General features: G+C 38.5%; 1 protein-coding gene across 1 annotated transcript in view; it reads left to right on the top strand.

Annotated features, from left to right (window-relative positions):
* The first annotated feature begins 2,467 nt into the window (after positions 1–2,467).
* Positions 2,468–24,753, top strand: part of LOC122804222 (deubiquitinase DESI2-like) — a 1,210,954-nt gene continuing 1,188,668 nt past the window's right edge. The window contains exon 1 of the mRNA XM_044073967.1: positions 2,468–3,044. The gene's annotated coding sequence lies outside the window, so the exon portion shown is untranslated. The remainder of the gene's footprint in view (positions 3,045–24,753) is intronic.

Raw genomic sequence — 24,753 nt, 5'->3', positions numbered from 1 at the left:
TACATTGGCATTGAGCTGAGCCCATGGCTCTGGCACCAAGCATTTGTTTCTTTTGTAGAGTTGTAGAGTCATCACATCATTTCATTTGGGGATTCAAGCTGCAGTTTGCAGTCATCTGCAAACTTTGTTTTTGTTAGTGTTAACCTGTACTTTGTACTTCAGAAGTAGAGATAAGAGCGCCCCAAACCCTGGACTGAACCCCTGAGGTACTCCACACTTGTGCTGGAGCTGGATGGGGTTTGGACATTTCCACCACTACAGTGTCCAGTAAGCCATTAAGCAGCCATTTGGTGACACAGGGATTAATACCCAACTTAGTAAGTTTATCTAAGATTATCTAGGATTCCAGAGTGGGGATGGATGGTTGGTCAAAGGGTGGGCAAGGTGTAAGCCACCTTACTCCTCCACCATGGCTCTGGAGACTGATTCAAGAGATCAATTCAAAAGAAGTCAATCAGAAAGAGAGAGATCCCAAACCCAAAACAAACCCAAACCAAGAGTGTTTGAAAGGTTGCCAATTCTTTTGTTTATAAGTTCATGTATCATGGCATGCCTTGCAGATAAGGCTCAGGGCTGATGGTCATGGAGTTTTGCAGGAGGATTTCAGGATCCCCCCCCCCTGGATTGGGGGAACTATAGCTCTGGGGCCACTCCAGTGGAAACTGAAACCTGAGGTGAGGCTATGAACAAACATGACACTAGGGTGAGGTGGTGCCAGTCATATTGTAGTTCATGTGTACACAGGATGGGATGTCATCTGGTCCCATGCTGTATCTTGGCTTTTAGAGAGTTATTTTGTACCTGTGTGTGTGTTATTTATTATTGAATTTGGCAATCTTCCGGTATTGAGATGGGCCATTTAGGGGGTGAAAGTGGGGTGAAGTTGGCACTGACTAAGAAACCCATATTTTCACGGACTAAATTATACTTATAGCAATTTACATTATTTCCCACAAAGAAACTTTGTTGATAAATAATGTCTGCCTGCGCCAGTTAGTCTGCCATTTCTCTACCAACTAAAGAAACACTAGGTGTCTTTATAAGCAGCTCAGCTTTTCCATCTTTCATAAGAATTTGCTCAGTAAGTTACTGGATTCTGAGAATATTTCTCTCACACCTTCTGCAGAAAGTCTGTTCCACACACCACTATTCTATCTGTGAAAAAAAGCACTACTTCATCCTTTCCTGACCTGTGCATCCTATTTTTTTCCCATAATGTGTCCTCCTGTTCCCTTCCAATCCCCCCCCCCCCCCCCCCATAGGATAGTACATCCTTTCCACTTTTACAGTGCAGGTGAAAAGAATATACCACCCTCTGTCCATTTCCATGTTCTTCAGGAAATGTTTCCAGAGCTACTTTACTTTGGAAAGAATCTTCCCACCTGTGTTTACTAGGGTTACCCACCTGTCCCTCTTTGGGCAGTTGTGTCCTGTAAAAAAAACTAAAAAAATTGTAAATGTCCTGAGATTTTAAGACTTTAAATATTTCCCATGTTTTCTTTAATAGTTGCATAAAACAGTTATTTTGTATCTGAAACACCTAACCTCAAATGCTACAAGCATGCGGCTTTTTTTTTTTGACAAAAAGTGAAGTTTTATCCTCTGCACTGGTCGTGGGTATGCTTTGTCCTGCAAAATCTGAAGCTTCTACAAAAAAATTCCCACACTGGGCATTTGGAAAGGTGGCAACCCTAGTGTTTACAGAGAAAATACAACTTCCTAATATGAATTGGTGATCTGTCATTCCAATCATGTAACGCTCTAGCCTTACCCACACGGTGCTACTTTCCTTCGTTGTTTGCTTTAGATATTCTGAGATAACTTCCGCAAACTCCGTGTTTGGAATCATACTGTATTATATCCCTTCAGTTTTATATCCCCCCGATGCATTAAATGTTATTACTTTTCAAAGAATTTGAGCTTCCGTGTTTCTTATTCTTCATCCACACTATTGAGTCACATCCTACCCATTTACTGCATATCCGTTCGGCTATGGCAACTCAATATATAAAATATTTTTTTTTCTTACAGTGTTTAACTTGAAGTCACCTGCTGGGGGAGTGGGAAAGACTGTCAGAATTGTTTTGGAGCCTGACACAGGTGGAAGAGTCCCAAACAGCTGAAGCCATGATAGTTGTACAGAAGAAGGTTAAATCGACCTGACCTTTTTGTCTGAGTCTGGTTCCACTTGTTAATATCCATAAGGGGATCCCCTTTATCAAAACTGCAAAGTAACACATAAACACATCATGGGAGGCAGGTGCTTTGCTTGCTGGATGAGAAAAGCTCGTGATGCAGCTCGCTTTGCTTCCGGGTCCAGCGTACGTACCTTAGAATAAAACGTGCCAGCTGTGTATAACGGTGCAGCTCTGACATCCTCCAACAACCCCCCCCCCCTCCATCATCTCTGCTAATAGGGTGACGTCACTTGAGATGTATGCTTCCCAGATTAGTGGTTTGCTGCTGCTGCTGCTGCTGTCTGCATCTCAGGCTTGCAAACCTCTTGCGCGTGGAGAAACGATAGCTGGAGGGGCTGCAAGAGCAGGATCACCGTAGCCAAAGGACACGGCATCATCATGACCTTAAATTCGCATTGCTTGACTATTACCTTTCTTTTTATCGTTCACCCAGCCTTGTTCCAATCATTTCGATGACTGGAGTAGAAAGAGTTTAGAGGAAGGATAAAACAATATCTGCACTTGCAATGGAAGTGAAATTGTAAGGGAGAAGGACTCAATTATTCTATGCAAGATAAGCAATTTTAAATAGCAGTGTGGTGTATAGACCGTTATCTTCTATATTATATTTTTAGAAACATTTCATTTGACAGGGGATCACCATGCGGAGTCGGTCCTGCCTTATTGACGGAAAAAGCCCTACCACTGCTCTTTAAAGCTTTTTAAACAAGTTGGAGAGACTTAAAAGATTCCTTACAACACCAGCACCCTGTCAGTCTTTCTCTACAGTGCTGCCCTAGGCTTGGGGTGACAACTGAGTTATTAACTGCGAAAAACAGAAACACTGATTGGAATCACAAGCATCAGGTAAGTACCCCCTCCCCCACTGTATTTTGTTTTGGTATATATTGTTTATCGTTTTAGTTCTTGCATTATCATTCGTGAGCCGTGATTTTTCCATTTAGAAGATGGGATGCTTGATTAGTTAGGGTCGGGGTGCAACTCACGTGAGGAGTGGACAAGGACGGGATGCGCGTGGAAGTACCCTAGCAGCCTCAATGGCATTGTCACAACTTTGCAGCTAGCATGGCTAAGCAAGCAGCCAGTTGCTTTTATGTGAGTAGCTTATGCAGCCTTGCTATTGTAGTAGGGCAACTTACTTAAATGCTTAGTAGCCCTTAAGGGCTCTTGGTACATTCGGAGAGACAAACTTTTTCTATGCTGGTCGTATGTCCTTCTAGCTTTTGGGGGAAAGCCGTTGGTTGCAAAGATCAGTATATGTATTTCGGAAATAAAGAATTGCAGTGCATGTTAAAAAAGGACGAATTTCGCTATCTTAAGTAAAAAGGTTCCTGATGTGCTTCTGGGAACGGTACAGATATGACAGTTTTATCTTTATTAACAGCGTGTAAACATTACTTAAATGCACTGAAAGAAAAAAAAAAACATAACATTACTAAGCTAGCGTATAATAGCCTTAGACACCAAACTCACGACTATCTGATGTGCGTAGAAGCAGTGGGTAAGTAAGGTTAAATGATGATTATTTTTCCACTGGCCTATTTTCAGAAATGATAAATTGCTCAGCCTCACTTACGTAAGTGGAAAATTGGAGAACTGAACCCAGGGCTAGACCGTGCGTATTCAAATGTGTAGTGTGTGTGTGTGTGTGTGGGCGCGCGCGCGCGCGTGTTCACTTTGAAATAAATTCGGACAGCTACATTCTCATCTTTTAAACAAACTTTAATGAAGGCATGGGCTAATTCAGATAGTTTTGTTTTATGTCATTGTGTGTGTGCTAGGCTTCATCATTTATATTGCACTTTTTCTCCTCGTCATATTCTCGGGGAAAATTGCTGCGGCCAAATCTCCCATCTATGAAAAAGAAGGTGAAGCTTCTGGGCTAGCATACAGAGGGACACTTGGTCATGATGATTTTAGCTCATGTAATCTAGAGTGATAGAATGGTCTCTATATCTAGTGCCAGCTTTTGTAGCCAAGGTTCTGGCATTGCTTCACTTAGTACATTAGGTAATTGCAGAGATGGAGATGAGTGCATCAATTTGTGCATTTTTGTAAGATTAATAGCACACTATCTTTGTCTTGCATATTTATTTAGATTCCTTGGGTGTTGGGTATTTCTGATTAGGCACTGATAAACTTTATAGTATCTATATTATCCTTTGATGGGATAAAATAATGTATAATGGGTGACCGAATACAACAGCTGTCTTTTAACATTTGCCTTTTGCTATTATGATCCCTTATTTAGGACTTACATTGTAAACACTCCCACACCTTTTGCTATCTGCTGCATTTTTGTAAAGCTTGTCATCAAAGTGTGTGACAATAATAGCGTCAGCATATTCACAGAATGCCTCATATTAGCTGTAAAATAATCTGAAACTAGTGTTATATGACAAAGACGTTCATTGCTTTTTGTCCTCTTTGTTTAACAAATGACTAATCTAATGAAGCCTTCCCCAGTACCCAGATTTCATAGTTGGAAGCATTACCCATCACTTCTTATACCACTAGTCAGATGTTATAATGAAATCCCAGGACTCCTCTCCATAAGCTTCACAACTGCACTGCCCTTTTCTTCTTTGAAATGACTCTTCCAGGCTTTCCTTTACAAATGGGCTGTTTTGTTATGCCATGTGTTCATATAGAAAAATACTTAAAAAACGTGTTTATCTGTTGTTGCCGCTTCTATGGATTTATTGCTTGCCCCATCTAGAGTGCTGTTTGGTATGTACTAAGAGATGTTGCTAGAAATAGATGCATCAAACTCCCATGATGTTGCCCCTTCCCAGAATAACTGCCATTTTTATCTTGAATATGAAACTAAAGATGGAACAGATATAGTAAACATTTTCTTAGTAGACTGGCAGTGTAACAATAATAAATCACTGTAGAAACATTTGTTTTATTACTGGGTCACTTTTTGTTTCATGTATGTGTTTAGAGATTGGGCATGTGTGTCTTTCAGTTGCTCAAAATATTGCATCCCTCAAGAAATTAATCTATACACCACAATTTACAGAGTGTATACTGGATTGCACCTCTAGTTCATGGGTGATATTAATTTATCCCCGATTTACATCCACAGCATTACTGTTCAGTGAAACTGTACATGCTGAATACTAAAGATATTGCAGTACTGTTTTATCATCCCTGGAAAACTGGGGACTGGTCTTGGACTATATTATGATTTAGTACTGTAATGTCTTAACACACTAATTTATTCTAACCATAAACAAAATCTTGTAGTTTGTTTCCTTTGCAAGGTATTGCTAAGTCATTTTTTTGTGTACTTGAGGCTTAATACATTTATTGTGTAAGTGTACTGATTAAAGGCTAATCATTTTCAGACAGAAACCAGCCATATGGCATCAATTTGTTACAGAGAGAAACAGCTGAAGCAGATAACAGGTGCACATAGTAACAATTATCTTGAATGTCACAGTAAATTGTGTTAGTGCTAAATAGAATAACAAATAACAGTTTATAAAAGACAGTATAAGCAAAGATCATTATTAATGTAAGTTACTGCATTGTAATGGCAAACATGCTTTATAGGACAATAATGATTCATGCTACCATGAATGAAATTTAAGTAAATATTGGACTGATGTTAGCTGATTTTTGGAATTGGGATTGATGCCTTCTGCATTTCTGTCAGGTTGTGCCCGTAAGATATTTGATGAAGGGTATTTTGAAGGCAGTTAAGTTGCTGCCAAAGTTTAGGCTGCATGGAAGGGAATTCCAACTATGGAATGCAAGGACAGACAGTCCTATCATCTGTGCAGGCGTGTTCTTGGTGTGGGACTGGGTGCACCAGCTTAGCCGACTAAAAGTTGATGGTGTTCTTTCCTGAGATGTAGTTGCACATTGGCATAGTAAATATTACAGAGGGTAACAGAAAGCAAGATCGTTATTTTACTGGGCACCGACTGTTTATCTTTTTCAGAGGTGCCAAAATGGTTTCTGTTCTGTGGAAAGGATTAAGAATCTTCCTGCTTTATTTACCAGTTTTTGTAGCATATTAAGGGTGTATGTTGTGGAAGAAGCAGGGAGGGGGTTGACCATTGCAGATGGACATTAGTTATATTACTCTGGTTAAAGATGTGTCCAGTAAAATGTGGGTTGTTATAATGGTTAAGGTGTTTATCTTAACAAATACAAGGTACATGGTTTGATTCATACTTTTTTAAGAGGTTGGCATAATGGTTAAGGTGTTTACCTTACAGACACAGATGCAGGATTTGATTCTCACATGGGCTAATTAGCTAGGCTTAAAATGACCCACAAGTGCAGTTAGCCTAGTACTGATCTATGAACCTACGCCTACTTCATTTACTTTTATCTTTCCAGATTTACAAGATATGCTATGATGTGGGAAGAGAAATGTATTTATTTATTTATTTATTTTTTATAATTTCCTGATTACTCAGTAGATGGTTTGCTCCTTCTGAACCCTTTTCAGTCATTACCCAGACCGTAAAGCCCAAAATAAGAACAGTGATATGTGCAATACATAAGTACATGCAACAGTAGCTACAAGGTCATTGTCAGTAAAATAACAATGACATTATGCATTGTTGGTACAGGATACTTTCTTCCTGTTTTTTATTGGTGTGCTAGGGCTCTCCATTTTAGAAAAGTTCATGGTGCACCATTATTTTAGGATAAAGCTACACTGATGAGTGACAATCCACATTTCAACTGAGCATTGTTTACTCTCTCTTTATCCACTTCCACCCTGTCATTAGGGCAAATAAATATAAACATTAAGGCATGGACTGAGTGGGTCTTTGCTCTTCCCTTGGAGAAGTTGGTGTGTGTGACTGCATAACACAAATAGGACACATTGAGTCCCTCCAATGTTATTGTTGTAGTGATGTGTTTAAGCAAGACATTTCCACTGTCCACAAGGATGTTTGGAGAAACAGCCATATATATTTGTAAGAAGACATTTCTCAGCAATTGACTCTTGCTGTATAACTGTATCCTTAAAGGCGGAGATTTTACATAGTCTTATTCTTGTGCCAAATGGCATGAAATTGGATCTATATTAGAACACCGAACATTCAAAATTTCGAGTGTTCTAATATCGAACCCTATGAATCGAAAATTTAAAACCTCGAACATTCAGAACAGCAAATTGTTTCCTAGGGAAAAAATTTGCTGTTCCAAAACACATACACACAACACAAGCACACCAAACAAACAGCAATCCACACACATACACCTAAACTCTTACACCTAACCCTACACTAAACTATACATACACCACTAACTATCCACATACCTTAACCCAAACCCTAACCCTAAGGTCCATCACTATTGCACAGTCACATCACCCGCGCCCTAACCCTAACTCACCTACCCTACCCTAACCCTCACGTCCACACAATCGCACACTTACCTGAACCCGACCTGTAACTTTCCACCACAGTGCTGAAAATACCAAAGCAACAGAAATGGACAACCAAATTCTTTCCCTGGGAAAAAATTCAGTTTTCTGTTTCTTCGATATTTACAGTGTTCGCTGAAAACGGGTCGATATTAGAACACTCTAAATTTTGAATGTTCGGTGTTCTAATATGGACCCATGAAATTAAATTAATTATAATAAATATGCAGTTGAAAGGTGTCTAGCTAATCTGAAAGGAAGGTCAGATCTTTACTAAGGAAAGCTACTACCCCTCCTAGTAACTACAGTCTCTGGTTACCAGTGTTGTTGCACTGCTGCATTGTTGTACAAGGTCCGCCATATCAACAGAAAACAAATTCTCATAGTTCTGTCTCATCATATGTATGAGACAACCATGGCATTATACTTTCCTTTCTCAGACCTTCAAAGAATGGTATCATTTAGACTGCCCTGTTTTAGAAAAGAGGATGTTAGGATACTTAGAAGTGGTCCATGTGGTTTGTATACTCTTGTTTTACTACTGACTGAGTAATCAAAATGAGGACATCAACTTTTGATTTGATTCTGTAGCTTGCCTTGTGCAATTTGGTCAGAATTCTGCATAAGTTGATCATAACTCCAAGAGCTGCCATGTCCTTTCTACAAATGTTGAGGCTACAATCCTGGCAAAAGGTGTGCACACATTGGTGTTTGTACTGAGTTCTTGTGCTTAATGATATAGTGTTGTTGGAGTATATGATTTCACTGTAGTCATCTTCACAAAGTCCTGCTTAGGTGAAGTTGTCTTCATTTTTGTTATATACCCATGTTCCACAACATTGGGATGGGGTGTAACTTGTAGAATGTAGTATACAAAACAACTGATATTCACTAGCCTGATAGATTGTTTCCACGTCTCTAGACTCTCTAGTCCAGCATTTCATCACTGTTTGCACATAGATGTGTTAAAAAGTCAGTGATGAGTTCAGTGCTCCACATTTATAGCACACATCTGCTAGTCACTATCAGAACTTTTTTTGTATTGATCAAAGTAGCATGTTTTCTCACCCTTAGGAGAAATGTGCTTCGGGATGTCTATTCTTTTCAAGGCAGCCTGCAGAACTTTTGCCTTGGTTCAGTGGCAGGCCAAGTCAACAGCATTCTGTAACACTGTTTCATCACTGGACATAATTTGTCCTTTTTTTAATTCAGATTAGCCAGCTCTTTAGTTTTCTGACATGAAGCTTTGGCTCCCTGTAACCATGACTGGAAAAAATGCACTGCATGGCACACATGGGTTGTTTTCAAATACTGGTGTACAAACATATCTTTGTTTATTTCCCATTCCCTGCCAGCTTTTCTTGTGCCTCAACCTTTCTACTCGGCTCTTTTGAGTATGTTCACATAATATATTCAAATCCAAACAGAAATCAGTTCTCAGAGGCATTCTATTACTCAAAGAGTTTTTCTTTTCTTAGATTATTTATTAACAGTTCTCTCATTAAAGCATGCCCCTTTTACTAATGACATGCTATTTGTGATTCCTTTTCGTTGACTGTGTGACATATTTTTAATTTCTAGTAATTGGACTTTTTTAAACAAAGCATAGTAAAAGCATTTAAAATGGTAGTTATAAGTTGACTTATGTCCAAGAAAGTCAAAGATCATAGACTCAAGGGTAACTTTGCGTTGCAGTTGCAGTTTTCCTACTGAAACTGTGTAAAAGCACAGATCTGTTTTTTTATTTTGGCAAAAGAGTGATTTCCGTGATTTAGCAATTGGGACATTTCTAGATGCGTAACACATATGTGTATGAGTGGTTGGGAAAACAAAATCCATTTAAGTTAAAATTGTCTGCCTGATTATGCAACGTGTGTGTGTGTGTGTGTGTGTGTGTGTGTGTGTGTGTGTTAGAGGAGTTGTTTATAGATAACCACTTGTCATTTTTATGGGTTAGTGACGTGACAATCTAGTACTTAAAAATGTAGAAACTTATGATGAACATTAGGGCTAAAAAGGACAGTCTTTTGTGAAATACTCCACTAATTGGCTGTAGTTATTAGGCTCTCTCTTCTGCTAGCTCCTAGAGGCAAGTTACTAGGAAATGCCTGGTGTGAGCAAGTAATGTTGTATTAAAAAGTAGTTACCACTCTTTCAGAAGAGCATGATAGTTTCTAATACTGTTACAGTTTTGACATTTGTCACTTTCATCTATCTCTGATGTGCAGGGGAAGAGATACCCCATCGACCTGATGGGTGATATTGAGGATGTTATAATACTATGCTGTTTAACTTCACAGTATTGAGAGGCTAAAAATAAATCTTAAGACTCCCTGAAGTATTGTAGATGACTGCTGTCTGACATAAAATAACAGTGGTTTGCCCTTTACTGCCTAGCCTGGAGTATTGCAACATGTCTGTCTCATTGGGTTGGGAGGGTGTCCTAATGGTTAAGGTGTTTGCCTTACAAACAGAAGGTGCAGGGTTTGAGTCTCATAAGGGATAATTAGCTAGGCTTAAAATGGTTCACAAGGGCAGTTAGCTTAGTAGTAATCTATGAACTTATGTTACCAAAAGGCAACATGAAAATTTGGTAAAATAGTTCCATAAGCTTTTCCAAAAGTTCCTGAAAAGACAAGTTCTCATTATATTCTTCTTTAGCTGAAAACTCTGCTTATTATTTCAGATATAAATTCCAAATCAACCTCCCAAGTAGCTGAAGGACTTCAAAGTAAAAATGCAAAGCACAAAACCAGAAGTCCACCGTTCAAAACATGGAAACATCATTTATTAAAACAAAGAGCTTTCGAGTAAAACACTTCTTCAGTGTAAAATAACATAAAAAGTGCAACAAAGACTCATATTATATATACAACACAGCCAGTCATTTCACATCATTAAAAATAAACAAAGAAAGTGGAAAAAAGTGTCAAAAGCAAACTGATAACCAAAAGTAAAGCACTGGAAGGTTCACCAGAATAAAATCCACTGTTTTATTGATCGCACACAATAAAAAAAGCATAAATTTGCTTTATGCTTTGTGCGATCAATAAAACAGTGGATTTTATTCTGGTGAACCTTCCAGTGCCTTACTTTTGGTTATCATTTCACATCATTAATGGCCATCAGTTAAGTAACCAAAGAAGGTTTAAACTGCCCCATCTTAAAAAAACAACATATACATACATAACAGTGGCAAAAACAACATATACATACATAAGAGTGACAAAGCAGCCTATCATTTTATCATGCTTATGTTTAAGAACAGGTTCAAGGCTATTACTGCTATTAAGCCCTGGTAAACAGTCTGCCCTGAAGTAGTTGAACCATTTATATTTGGCCATCTCTGTTCTATTTACTAAATCTCCACCATTCTTATTGGGTATAACAACTTGTAAAATTCTAAACCTAAAGCTATGCAGAGATCCATAAGTAAGACACATGCTTAGGAAGGTAGTAGTTTTGCCTTCATCTACCCTGTGTATCTCAACTGCTTGCATCTAAAGCACATTGCCAAAATTGCCTGTGATATTGGGGCCACCTCACTTTTAATTTTTAGACAGCTGGTGTTTGGTGTATAATGATGAATTAAACAGGATGTTCATTGCACACAAAACATATGCATCATGCAATAATGCAATTCCAGCAACTTGCAACATAAAACATTTCACACACATTAGGAAAACATCATTTTTGGGGGGGCATGTGCCTCCCTGCAACCCCCTGTGTGAGGGTTTTGCTGCCCCCATCTCTCCAAATAGTCTACTTGTGAGATTACACAGACTGAGAAAAGGAAAGAGATGAACTGGCAGCTTTATATTCCCTTTTTTCTGAGTCATATGACCTCATATAAATCATGATACCACATTCACTACAGAAATCTGACACATTCAGATAACAGCATAACCAGGTGGCCATAAAGCAGTGATAATTTTAAGTACAACAAATCAGTGGTTGACAAACCATACAAAAAAAAAAAAATACTTCCACTGGTTTTCAACATGAAGGTGGCATGTAGAAGTTTCCAATGTCTTGACTGTCTGTACCTGGAGGTACTCATAGTGGTTGTTGTGAATACATTACTTTATTTATTTGTATATTTTATATATATACTATATATGTGTGTGTGTGTGTGTGTGTATATATATATATATATATATATATATATATATATATATATATATATATATATATATATATGTGTGTGTGTGTGTGTCTGTGATATAATGTAAAGACTTACTGATACTTTTATGTGGTTACATTTATTCTTTCTATAAACAAGGTGAGGCATACAGCATGATGTAGGCCTCCATTGGGAAAAGTGTGTTACTATCTTAAGTTCTGAAGCTATGGACAGGGATAGCAGCAACATACCTCTTAGCCTCTCAGTGCAATAAATCTGGACAAAGCCTGACAAAATGGGGGGGGGTACAAAGGCCCAAAAATAGGGGCAGATTTTAAATATTGCTCTTATAAACTTAGAAAGTTGCTAGAGTAACAGGGTTTGTGTTAACATACATTTTCTGAAGGATTTGAGGTCTGAAACTCAAATGTATGTCATTATTTAGTGACTTCAGCCTTCAGTCCTCAGATTATGCTAGTGATTTGGCAGAAAACCACAAATTTTATGAGGACAGACCAAAATATGAGGCAAAAATCTGGACATTCTGCAACAATCTGGAAAGTTGAGAGGTATGAGGAGGAGGATGGCAGAGTTTGAAGATGTAATTTCTATGTAAGCATGTCATTGCTTTTACAATCTTTGAGTTAATTTTCATCACATAATGGCAAAACATATTGTAAGAAAGCATTTTGTGAAACACAGGTGAGCATACCCCATGGCATTTTGTTTAAGTGTTGCATCGTGTTCACTGATTTATTTGTACCCAAGTGTTCTTGTCATCCTTTGAAGCTGCTGTTTAAAAGATAAGATGCTAAAGAATTCATATGTTTATTGTTTTGTGTTGTAGTAAACCTGTCCCATAATACATATTGATTTGGAGAATGTATGCTTTTCCATGTCCACAAATGTTGACTGGCTCACCTTTGAGTAGGATTATACAGACACAAATTTCAATTGCAAGTAAGGATCACTTGCTAAACTTAGGCTGTCCATTTCCTGACCTATTGGATAAGCTGCAGATATTTATCAGCCGTTATCTTCTCAGCCTTGTAAATATCTTGTATTAGCCCAGTGTCTTATTCAACTCCATTGACATTTTTTACCACACTGCTTTTCAGGAAGCTCTTCTGATTTTTTTTATCCTTTCTGTGAAATAATGCTTTCTCACATCCATCTGGATTATCCATATAATATCTTCATATTGTATTAGCTTATTCTTGTATATCTGGTTTATTAAAAGATGCTACCCATGCGGATTATATGCATTTTCCTGAGGTACTTAATGTCACTCCCTTCATTAGTTTTTCAAGATTGTTTGTGTTAATATCTTTTAGTATATATTATCATGGATGGTATAATTTATTTGAAGTCCACAACTTCATTGCCAGTAACATTGATGCACTAACTGTGACATACAGCATAGTTGAAAACAACTACAACTGTGCTGGGGTAGTGAAATGAATATGTTTTGCATTTCAAATTGTTGGGTACATGCTATCCCCTCCTCAAATGTGGCAAGGATAAAGAGGGTTTCAGAAAATGACTAATTGTATGAATTCATGTAATGCCACTGCTATGTGTATTACATTCCTCCTTTTAGGATGTTTGCCCTTTCAGCATGGTTGTGCATGTAGGAAGTTAGCAAGTTAAAGAATGAGGTGGGGTGGTGTAAGGGTGGAGACCCCTATATGGGAGTGAAGGGGTCTTACCCCCTACAAAATGCTTTTTGAATATTAATTCCTTTTAGTGTTCTTTTTTCCGTTTATTATTTCTGTGTTTTATTTTTGTTCTACTTATTGTTGCTTCCATTTAATTTATGTCAGTACTGGGAGATTTCTTGTCTGTTATTAAGTAGAATTTGTATTAAAACAACAAATTGTTATACCTCTTAACCTGCTGTACTAAAGGTTGGTCAGTCAGTGCAATATGGCTGTGATCCTCCACCAACACCCAGTGTGAAGTCCCATTAAATTCCCAGTCACATGCATGACTCTAATCCATTTCTATCAGTGACTGTCCCTTTGTTTTAAATATAAAGCATAAATACTATAAGTATATCTGCTGAAGGGCATGTTGGAAGGGTGAAGAGTTCAAAATTTTTTCACTATATATGAAGTCTAGTCATAATTAAAAATATGATATACAGAAAGAAGTGTTTCATATATGGCTCTAATAACCTGCCTGCCATTTTATGGGATGCTGAGTAATGTAGTTTAATTGCATCACATAAAATAGAAATAGAAGTGCAGTATTTACTACAGATTTGGAATAATGCTGCTTTAGGTGTTATTCTAACTAGTGTCCACTTGAGTCCTAGCTCTACTAATTGCCACTACCGTTACAGGCAAATGGTACTTAGGAAGGCTTTTTGAGCTGAAGCACTAAGGATTTTAATAAATCTGCACTGTTTCATATTGGGACATTGGCCTTTTTGTTGTTTTTTTTTCGTGCTTTTTGGTTTTGGTGTGGTTATTGTAAATGCTACAACAAAAATAAAATTAAACTCAAAACCAACAAAATTAAATAAAAATCCAGGCCACTGATGTAGGTGAAAAATCTTTATAAATCCACAGATGAGGGTGTTACAATTACTAAAACTACCAATGGATTTAAATCTAACATCTATAGGAAGGATACTTGGTGTAACAGCTATCTACACTACAGTAGTTACCATCCTATAACACAAAAGAGAAGTCTCATTAAAGGTCAAGCAGTGAGAATTGCAAGGATGACCTCCGACCACAATGACCTAATGGGGGAATTCATATTTTTAGGTAACAAATTTGTGGAAAGAGGGTACCCCATTGATATGATCAAAGATATCCTGCATGAGGTTTACAAAGTTGGGGTATTAAATACAAGGCGTTGCTTGGACATTCTTTGGGTAGTGTAAATGACAAGGATGAAGACAGAAAAAAATTTCATGGAGCTTGCGTTACACAATACATGTTTTTAGATTTATTTACACAAACAGAGTAAACTGGAATTTATTTAAAATTGATAAGGATTTACACAACATAGTGGGGGAACAACCTTTGTTCACTTACAAAATTGGAAGGAATTTTAAAAGAATGTTTGAACAGACAGACAGAGAGGTTATACAGTACAGAGCTACTGCCCCTTGTGGCAGTTGTAGTGTCTGTTCTTTCATTTTTTGTGAACAAAGAATAAAGTTGAACAATGGTTTGAATAGTATAGTTAGATTCTGCAAAGGAAATTGTAAAACAAAGATGTTGGTCTATATGGCTCTATGCACGAATTGTAGTGCATTCTACATAGGAAAAACAGAAAGATCATTTAAAGAGCGTATTTACGAACATCTGTACGACATTAGGACACACAAAGAGACTAGTGCTCTTTTTAAGCACAGCTCATTATGTCCTTCTTTTGGTGGTTTTAAGTTTGGTATTATTGATTTAATTAAGGAATACCAACATAGGGGAGGGGGGGACCTGAGGAATGCTTTGCTGAATAAGGAACTTAGATGGCAGCTTAGGTTAAAATCCAACTTTCCACCTGGCCTTAATGAGTATTTAAGTATAAAATCTGTATTACTGACAAAAGCAGAGAGCGTTTGAATTTAGATATCTTATTTTCATTCTCATCTTTATTTTTATTTTAACGTTATTATAATACGTACTTGTATAAGAATTTTGTATTTATTATTTTATATTAATTCACTCGTGACAGTGTATTTTATGATGATGTTCTTTTAAAGCTTAATTGATGTTAATTGTTTCAAGTATATATGGTTGTATGTAGCACTGGTGCTTTCATCTGAAGAAGTCTTGTTATCAATCGAAAGCGCTCATCTGTGGATTTATAAAGATTTTTCACCTACGTCAGTGGCCTGGATTTTTATTTCATTTTGTTGGTATTGTAAATGCTACTTGGCTGCCTATTGTGGCTGATTCTGACATAGGCAGTTCTGAACTGCATGCTGTTTCTGAATTGCATGCAGTGTTACAGTCATTCACAAGTGCTCCAAAACGAGGGAGATAAAAGTACATAAAGGATACCTGACCTGAATTTGGAAGCATAGTATTTAAGTTTGATGTTTCTTTTTGCATGAACTGAACTGCAATTAGGACATTTTTTGCATATTAACAGATACTATAGGCCACACAGTAGGTCCAGAGTGAGGCCCTTGACAAAACCCAACCACACCACCATCTGGTAGTTTTAGATCTCCTTGCTAAAATCTTCCCTACAAGGCTTCAACACACCCCAGCAAAAATGTTATATGGGGATTCATTCTTTACTTTTACTTCTACTTGCCAATTCATTTCTCATTCTTGCTTCTTTAAGGTAGACACATGAGCTCATTGTTTTCTGCTGTTGAACCTACTACACAATTTCACTTTATATTGATTACGAACATTTAAATGAAAAACATATAGTCAGTCTATTCAAAACTGCAAACACTACATTTAATTGGTACTGTATCTGAGATTAAAAGTGTTAGATACTACAAGCTATGAGCATTAATACTGTTTTACATTATTGTAAGTCCAATCTAGTACTTAAACCACATTTCTGTTTCTGAATGTACTTCTACAAAAAAGTGGAATTACACTTACAGTGAATTCATGTAAGGTAATACATTATGATAAATATTTTTTTGTACCAGAACCATATTAAATTGAGTACCTCCTTAGGTGTATATACAAGTCCTGCACCATTCCCTGCTTGCTTAATATGGTAATGTCATTACAACACTTAAATACTTCCAGGCTATCTCAGAACTAAGCTGTTGTAGCATAAATAATACACATGCTTGGTTGAACTCAGTCTGGGCATCTTAGCCATTAGTGAAACATGGTTAAAAGATAACCATCTGCTGGCAGGTTGTGTGACATAGAAGGATAAAGTCCTGACTATGGTCCAGGCAACCAGAGTTTGATTTGCAGCTTAGATAACTGATGGTGCTGACAGGGATGGTGAAGGATGGGCATGCCCATCCTTAGGGTGGATGGTGGAGCTGACTGCATACTGCCAAAGTCCCTTGGAAGAGAGATGGCAGAGTAAATATGCAGCCATGGGGCATGGGCAATAGACTCACTAAGCCATCTTTAGGTGATAGTCTTCAGTGTGTGGAAGTGTGCACTTGCAAGGGGAAGGCACTGGGGACCTCCATAGTGATGTGGATTGAACCCCTCCCACTCATGGGTGGGGCTAGTATCATCACAAATGCTGTTAGTCCTGTGAAGCTAGCAGTGGTGCAAAGCTTTAATGATGCCCCTCTGGATAACTGTCACTCTGACAATAGGTGACATTTGTGTTGGGAATTCATGGCCATGTCTGATTTTTTTTTTTTTGGGTGGGGGGGGTGATAGATGGCTGGCTGGCATGGGGTTAAAAAAGATAAAATAAACCATCTTTTAACTCATTTCCTGCATGCCTTTTGTAAAATGTTTAAAACTGATTATTCAGAAATTCTGAAGTGAAATGTTATGTTTCATATTTAAAACATATTCAAATTGACTAAACTCTCTGGAAAATGTACCAATTCCTCTCTTTTTCTGTGTGTGTGTGTGTGTGTGTGTGTGTGTGTGTGTGTGTGTGTGTGTGTGTGTGTGTGTGTGTGTGTATGTATATATATAAAATGTGTGTCTATATACATACATGTGCTGTGCGAGTTATCACTGCACACATTTTATCACATGGTGAAATGATGGTGTTTTCTAGAGATTGATACATGGGCAGGACCATTTTGCTAAGTTTATACAGTTTTGGTTTTGGTCTGGACTTCAGATGATTAAATAAAAATAAATATCTCTTGCATATTGCTTTTTATGTAGAACACGAATGATTTTTTATTCTCTTAGCTTGAGATGGCTTTATTTAGTCTCTTATTACAGCAATGAGGTCTCTGGAGCTACACATGTATTCCTTATGTAGTATTACCAGCTATCTCTATGGTTCATAGGTGTGTACTAGGCTAATGGCCCTGGCACCTTTATAAGCCTAGCCCAAAGGATTCCCTAGCAATGTGCCGCCCGGTGTTATTTCCCAGTGCCTCTGTCAAGCAGGGCTACTGAAATGATCCCTGGGATAAATTTTCTATTTCCCATCCACTCGTCAAGATTCCTCTTGAAGAGGGTCAGTGAGGTGCTCTGCTTGACATGTAAGAGAAGTCTATTCCAGAGCATGGTCAGTCTCTGGGTTAGGAACCTGTCTGTCCAGCAAGTTCTGTTGATTGTGGTAATGAAGTTGAGGTCTCTGGAGCATGTGGCATGGATGGATTGGGATTTCTTTAGATGTAACATATCAAACAGCACTGGGTCTGACATTGCTTTATAAGTCAAGCAGAGATAAGCTAAGGAGGTTATATGATACCGAGAAAAGCCAGAGGTTTTTTTAGTTTTTCCGCATAGGGCAAGTGTTTAATGTCTAGGATCATCTTAGTGAGGTATTTTTGTGAACTTTCTAGTTGTTGCATACGTCTAGTGAGGTACATACCAAATGGGGAACTGGCTTTTCAGGCTTGCTGGCTGTTGGTGAAGCACCCTCCAAGAGGAAAAAACGCTGAGAGAAGAAGGGAGCCACTTTTTTTTTTTTTTTTTTTTTTATTTATTTTATTTTGTTTTTTTTTTCTGCATAGCTGCCTAGAGCATTTTCTTGGCTTGTTAAACTTGATTTCTGTATTAGTAGCTGTATTTAGAGCACAACCAAAACCATAGGCAAAACTGCTCTACAATTTGTAGCATGTGGATGGGAGATCATACTCAATGACTGGCTTAATGAGGGAACAATAGAGAGAGACAATGACTCCTTCTTCCTGGATGTAAAACCCTTTGAAATGAGATGTGCCACATAGAAGGATTTTCTGACCACAGTGCCAATGTGATTGTCAAAGGAGAGGTTGCTAGCCACTTGTGTTCCCAGATCTCTTATAACACCTTCGGTGTTCAGTGGATGACCATTGATGTGGTAATTCATCGGTACCATGTTCTTCCCAAAGGGAATGACAATGCTTTTTTGGCAATGAGCTTAAGGCCAAGGTTCTGACACCAGTCTTTGTTCGCCGTGAGGCCTTTCTGTAGAATATCAACATCATTTGGAGAGCTAGTAATGGCTCCCACTTTGCAATTGCCTGTGAACTTGGTCAGCCAGAGTCCTTTGGTTTTGGCCTGGACTTTAGAAAAGTAGATGCCAAACAGGAGAGGACCCAGGACCAATCCCTGTGGGACTCCACTCATGACTGGTCTGTAGTCTGACTTGAAGTCTGTTACTTTCGCAGTGTGGGTTCTATTAGTGAGCCAGTTTGCAACCCACCTTGTGACATAGGGGTTGATGCCTAGTTTAGTGAGTTTATCTATTATTCCTGATTGAGGAATTGTATTGAAGGCCTTGGCCAGATTGACGTAGACTGTCTGAACTATCTTGTCTTCATCCACAGCTCTGGTTACAGACTCGAAGAAGTCTATCAGGTTGAGCAAACATGATCTACCCTTCACAAATCCAAACTGCATGGGGTCCAGAGTCTGGAGATTTTCTATACCCCTATTTATTAGGTCCATGATGGTGTGCTCCATAGCCTTACATACCAGACTAGTCAGGCTAATGGGGCGGTAGTTCCCAGGGTCCATACTCGCACCCCCTTTGTTGAGTGGGATGACTGTAGCAGTGTGCCATTCGATAGGGACAAAGCCTGAAGTGAGGCTGTGATTGAACAGGGCACACAGGTGTGGTGCCATTTCATTTTGCAATTCATATAGAACAGAGCCAGGGATTTTGTCAGGTCCCATGGAAGCTGTATTCTTGGCCTTGAACAGTGTGATTTTAACTTGTGCAGCTGTAATATTGGGTACTAAGCATTTCTCTGGTATTGGGACTGGCCCTTTAGCGGGTAAGAGTGGCATAAAGTTGGCACCGAATCAACCAGTATTTTGGCAATGTCTGTTGGCTCAGTATAGGAGTTACCATTGTGTTGTAGCTCAGAGCAGATCTGAGCATTGCCTTGTAGATTTTTGACATAGCTATAGAAGGCCTTGTGGTCATCTTTAGTATCTGCAGCAATTTTGTTTTTGTAGCTAGCTTTAATGGATTTGATGAGGAATCTCAGCTTTTTGTTGAGGCTAACAAGGGAGTTTTTCAAGTCTTGGGGCTTCGCCTTATTCTGCGACCGTTTTTTCCTTCTGTTGTAGAGTTTGTTTATGGCAGGGACCACCAGATCGGCTTCCTTTTTTTGGAGGCGAGCATTTTGGTTCTGTTGGGAAGTGCATTGGAGTATGATTCAGCAGTCCTACATTTATTCTCCATCTGCATGGGCATTGTGAAGTCAGTCACCTCAGTTTTTACAAGCCCAAAGTTAGCTTTGGAAAAGTTTTTCACTGTGGTTACCTTTGTGGGTGTGTGTGTGTGTGTGTGTGTGTGTGTGTGTGTGTGTGTGTGTGTGTGTGTGTGTGTGTGTGTTTGTGGGATGTCCATGGTGACTAGCTTATGGTCAGATATGACCAGGGAGGAGTTGACAATTGGTGTAGAGCAATGGTCGCCCATATTAATAATAACCAGATCAAGGATGTTGCTACCCCTAATGGGGGTAAGAATGAGCTGGTCCAGGGCATTGGAATTTATGAATTCCAGAAAGCGTTGAGCAAGTGTGTTGGTACCTCAGTAGTTTTCCCAGTTAGTGGAGGGGTAGTTAAAGTCACCCAGTATGAGTGTGTTGGGTTGGAGCTTAATATTTTCCAGGGTGCTTAGGAATGTGGAGTGGGAGTCTTGGGACATGTTGGGGGATCTGTAGCAGGCAACAACCTGGATTGCAGTCTTACCCAGTGTTAGTTGTACCTGGAGTATCTCTGATGTGTTATGTTGGGCTACTAGCCTGGAGGTGTGCATATCCTTTGTGAATATGGAGACACTACCACCTTTAGGGTTCAGTCCATATTTTGGGGCTGAAAGGTGTGGTTTGAATTATAGCCGAGTATTGCAGGGGTGCTTTCAGGTGCCTTGAACCAGGTCTCAGTTACTGTACAAATGTCAATGTTCTCCATTTTAAGGAGCATTTCGAACAAGTGCATCTTGAGATTTAGACTTCTAGCACTGAGTAGCATAACCCTCAGATTACATTTGCTTGTAGCTGTTATGGTGGTAATTTAGTCTTCTGGACATTGCCTAAAAAAGGCACTATAGGGGTGGCAAGGGCCTTGGCCAGTATCTGGAATCCCAGGGGTGACAGGTGCAGGCCATCCCTGGCAAAGCATTGTGGTCTGTCAGTCATGTCATCCCAGGCAGACAGATACTGGATCCCCTTAGAATGACACGAGAAACAAAGCCGATTATTGAAGTCAATAATTTTTTGTTTGTACTGTGGTATCATTCTGGGTGATGGTAAGATGCTACTCCGGGCTAGGGTCATACCATCCTGGGCTACATGATCCGAGAGCTTCTCCATGTCTCTTTTCATGTAGTCCAAGGAGATGTGTCTCAGGTCATTAACAGCAACATGGACAATGATAGAGTCATATCTGTACCTGTTGTGGAGTGACCCGAGTGTGTGCGATATGTGGCGTACCCTGGCACCTGACAGGCAGCTGACAGTTACCTTCTCCTTATTTATCGTAGTGTGTGGGACATCAGTGTGCCTTACTATTGAGTCACCTATGACAAGTGTATTGGGTAATCTGTTTTGCTTTAGGGCTTTGGTTGTTTGGCACACTGATTGTGTGAGCAATGTGTCTCATGGTTTGTGCTGTGGTGTGATGGTTGCATGCATTTCTGCCTTAGAGGTCTCTGCTATTTGGGTAGATTTTTATTGAGACCCTCCGTGAAAGTGTGTGTGTATTTTGTGTTATTATGTGATAGCTGTGATGGTGTGTGGCTATGTGTTCCTTGAGGTGTAATGCTAATGTTGACCTTCTCCTCTTGACTGGCTATTCCAGTCTTGGCTGGAGAGTGCATGGCTTCCAATCTGGATATATAGGTGCATCATTCGCAAGTCTGAGTGTTGGGGAGTAAGAGGAGAGGCTAGTGTGAGCCCTTGCTTTGAGCCACTCATGTTTCTTTTTGACATCTTCAGTAGTATATCAGAATTCCCTGCATGGTAACAAGATATTTCCTCATTTGTTTTCCTTACTGGTTCTTTTCCTGTTGTGCATTCCTTTCTTTTTTTGCTTTGTAGAGGCATTATTTTGCATGTTTTGCATTATCAGTCTTGCTAAATCACTTCTCAGCCGTTATATATATTCTTGTGTATTAACCCTATAATAAAAACCTTGCAGCATTGGTAGAAATGCAAACTTTTCAGCCTTTCTGCAGTATCCCTTATGAAAGCAGCAAAAAGTTTATCACCAATTCTGGCACTTGTGGTACCGCACCAGATACTGTGTTTTTCTCCTTAGTTCATTACTATCATGTGACTGTATAAACTGCCTTGATAGCGAGTTACCCATATTGCTGTCCTAGAACTGCTTCAAGGTTTTGTAATTTGTTCCCTAACCTGTTGTGTGATACCATATCATATCGTTTGTTGAGTATGATTAGGGCATGCACATATCTCATTTCTGATGAAATGTCATTTGCAATAAAGTAAGTAACACTGCCAGAATTATCTGCTATTGCTTTTCTGTTCCTAAGTGATGATTCTTTGGGTCCTTTGTCCCACTGAATTCCACATATGCTAAAATTTATTTTGTTCAGGGGTGGTTCCATAGGTTTCCTTTTACCAAGATCAAAATGAAAAGTTACTAATTTTTCACATTTGTTTTCCTCTCAGATTTGTGGAGAATCATCTTTACCTTCTTTCTGATTTCAGTAACTTTCGTTCCTTCAATGGTTTATTTAAAAATATGTTAGATGGTAGTATTACTTGTTGCCTCATCAGCTGTTTAAGAGTTTTGGTCTGAAGACCATGAGGCCTATTATATTGTCCTGCAGTTCTTTTTGGATATTTCCTCTTGTGACAGGCCTTGGGAACAACTTGTGTTTGGGGTTGTGTCAGACGGGCTTTGTTAATGGCCTGGCCCTTCCTTTGCAAATCCTCCACAATAATTAAGCAATCCCACTTTACCATTCTTTAATCCCACTCTGTTTGCTTCTTTCTTGCTTCTGTTTATATGTGTTGATGCTTTTATCAGCATTCTTGACTGAATTGTCAGTGTTTTCCTCAGTCTGTGCCTTCACTTTCTGACCAAATTGTTACATGTATTTTATTTCCCAAAGATAAATGTCTGAGATTTACTGTCTGTGCATCTTTTTTTGCATGAACATCTTATGCTCAAGTATAATTTCTTCTAATGCCCTGTCATCTTAGGCTGTGGATTGGAATTACACTCACAGGGAAAAAACAACATTGGAAAGTATACTCTGAAGTCTATTTTGCTTTTTCTCTAAAGAAATATAGTCTCAGAGTTAAAATGCGTAAAGTAGTACAGTCTGCAGCACGTAGGGGTACTTGTTCCATGTAGCTAACACTTTTTGTGAATTGTTTCACTTTTTTTCAATATGAGCACTTATGTTCTTGAATTAATACTGCATCACATGTACTTACATGCAGTTTAGTCTTGAGGACGCACAGGGGTAACCTTTCTTGCATGCTATGTTTTCCTTACAATTTCTAATCGTTTTTTTTCCTTCTTTTGTGAAAGCCAGAGTGTTTTTTTCTTCTATTTCCCTATTTGTATGTTTGTTGCATCCTTGAGAGCAGATCTGATGCATTTCCACTGTTTTTCTACTTCAACATTATGCCTTCATGCTACAGGGTTTCCTTGAACCCTGTCCTCTTGTACAAAACCCTCTCGTTTTGGCTACACTTTATGGTTACTCTGGCAGTGTCTGCCAATTACTTATTACTATACAGTTTCCCTAGTCTAGCACTGAGATCATCTTTCTCTTTCATTTTAAGAGTACCAGCTCCAAGGCTAATTGATCTTGACTAGGTTGTAGAACCCGTTACCTTAGGCCCAGCACTTGTAGGGCACATCAAGAGTGATCCTGCTGTTTTAGTGCAACAGCAGCCATGATGGTTCATTTAACTTCTGGCATGTTAACATCTCTTCAGCAATACCACCTTCTCATTTGCAGTCCTAAGGATATAAGTAATCTCTCTTTTTTTTTTTTTTTTTTTTTTTTTGTGGGCATCAGTCTATATGGAACCTTTGTGCAGACTGTTCTTGTCATTTCTGGTCTCCATCGTCATCCGTTTTCTCTTTTTTTCCCCCCGATTACTAATTTGCTCAGTTGCCTTGGCCTCTTCATTTATGTAAAACATTGTATTTCTTCATTAAAACCCTGATATGTTTTTATTCCAACTATGATTCTCTGCGTACAGCATTATGTCTTAGTAAAGACAGGTTCAAACCTCTTTTTTTCTTTGCATGGCTTGTAGTCACCAATCTTCACTACTACCAATTTTGTTTTATATTGCTCCATTTTGCATACCTGTATTGACATATATTATAATTCATTGATTTTTTTTTAAGCCTTATACCTGATGAAGTTTTGAGCTTGTGGTCACTCTTATAGTTTGTCATTAAACGCTGTGATTTTTGATTGGAGAGGCCAAGATTCTCTTGATGTTCCTCCATGCCACACCCCCTTTGCAGTTTTAAGTGCTCAGTATTGAAACATTTTAACCTTTCTCATCTGATGCAGTGCATCTGTTGGACAGATGCAGACCTGCATAATGGTTCACTTTCTACTAATACAAGTCAGGTAAATTATGTGGTTTATAATTATTAAGCATTATAAAACCAGCTGTACTCCATCTGACAATGTGCTTTTAGTTCTGATTGGAAATTGCAATAACTCATAAGTTATGCACAGTGCTGATTTTATAAATTTCATCTCCTTGTATGTCCAAGCTTAGTAAACATAATAAATCATTCAACTAATAACAAAGTAGCAAATGTCATCCATCAACTATAATTTTATTAAGGCTTTTTGAACCTTTTAGTTTCCATCGTATCTCAGAAGTTTAATTATTTTACAGCTGATAATTAGACTTTCCTGCAAACAGTGTGACATGCTATAATTGTTCTAAATAAAAAATCCAACTAAACCTCTGTGGATTAAAACAAAAGTATTGGAAC

This window comes from Protopterus annectens, chromosome 6.part0, assembly GCF_019279795.1.
Source record: "Protopterus annectens isolate FY-2018-M chromosome 6.part0, PAN1.0, whole genome shotgun sequence".
Taxonomy (NCBI): Eukaryota; Metazoa; Chordata; order Ceratodontiformes; family Protopteridae; genus Protopterus; species Protopterus annectens.
Note: the sequence above shows the minus strand (reverse complement) of the source record. Positions and strands in the feature narration are given on the sequence as shown.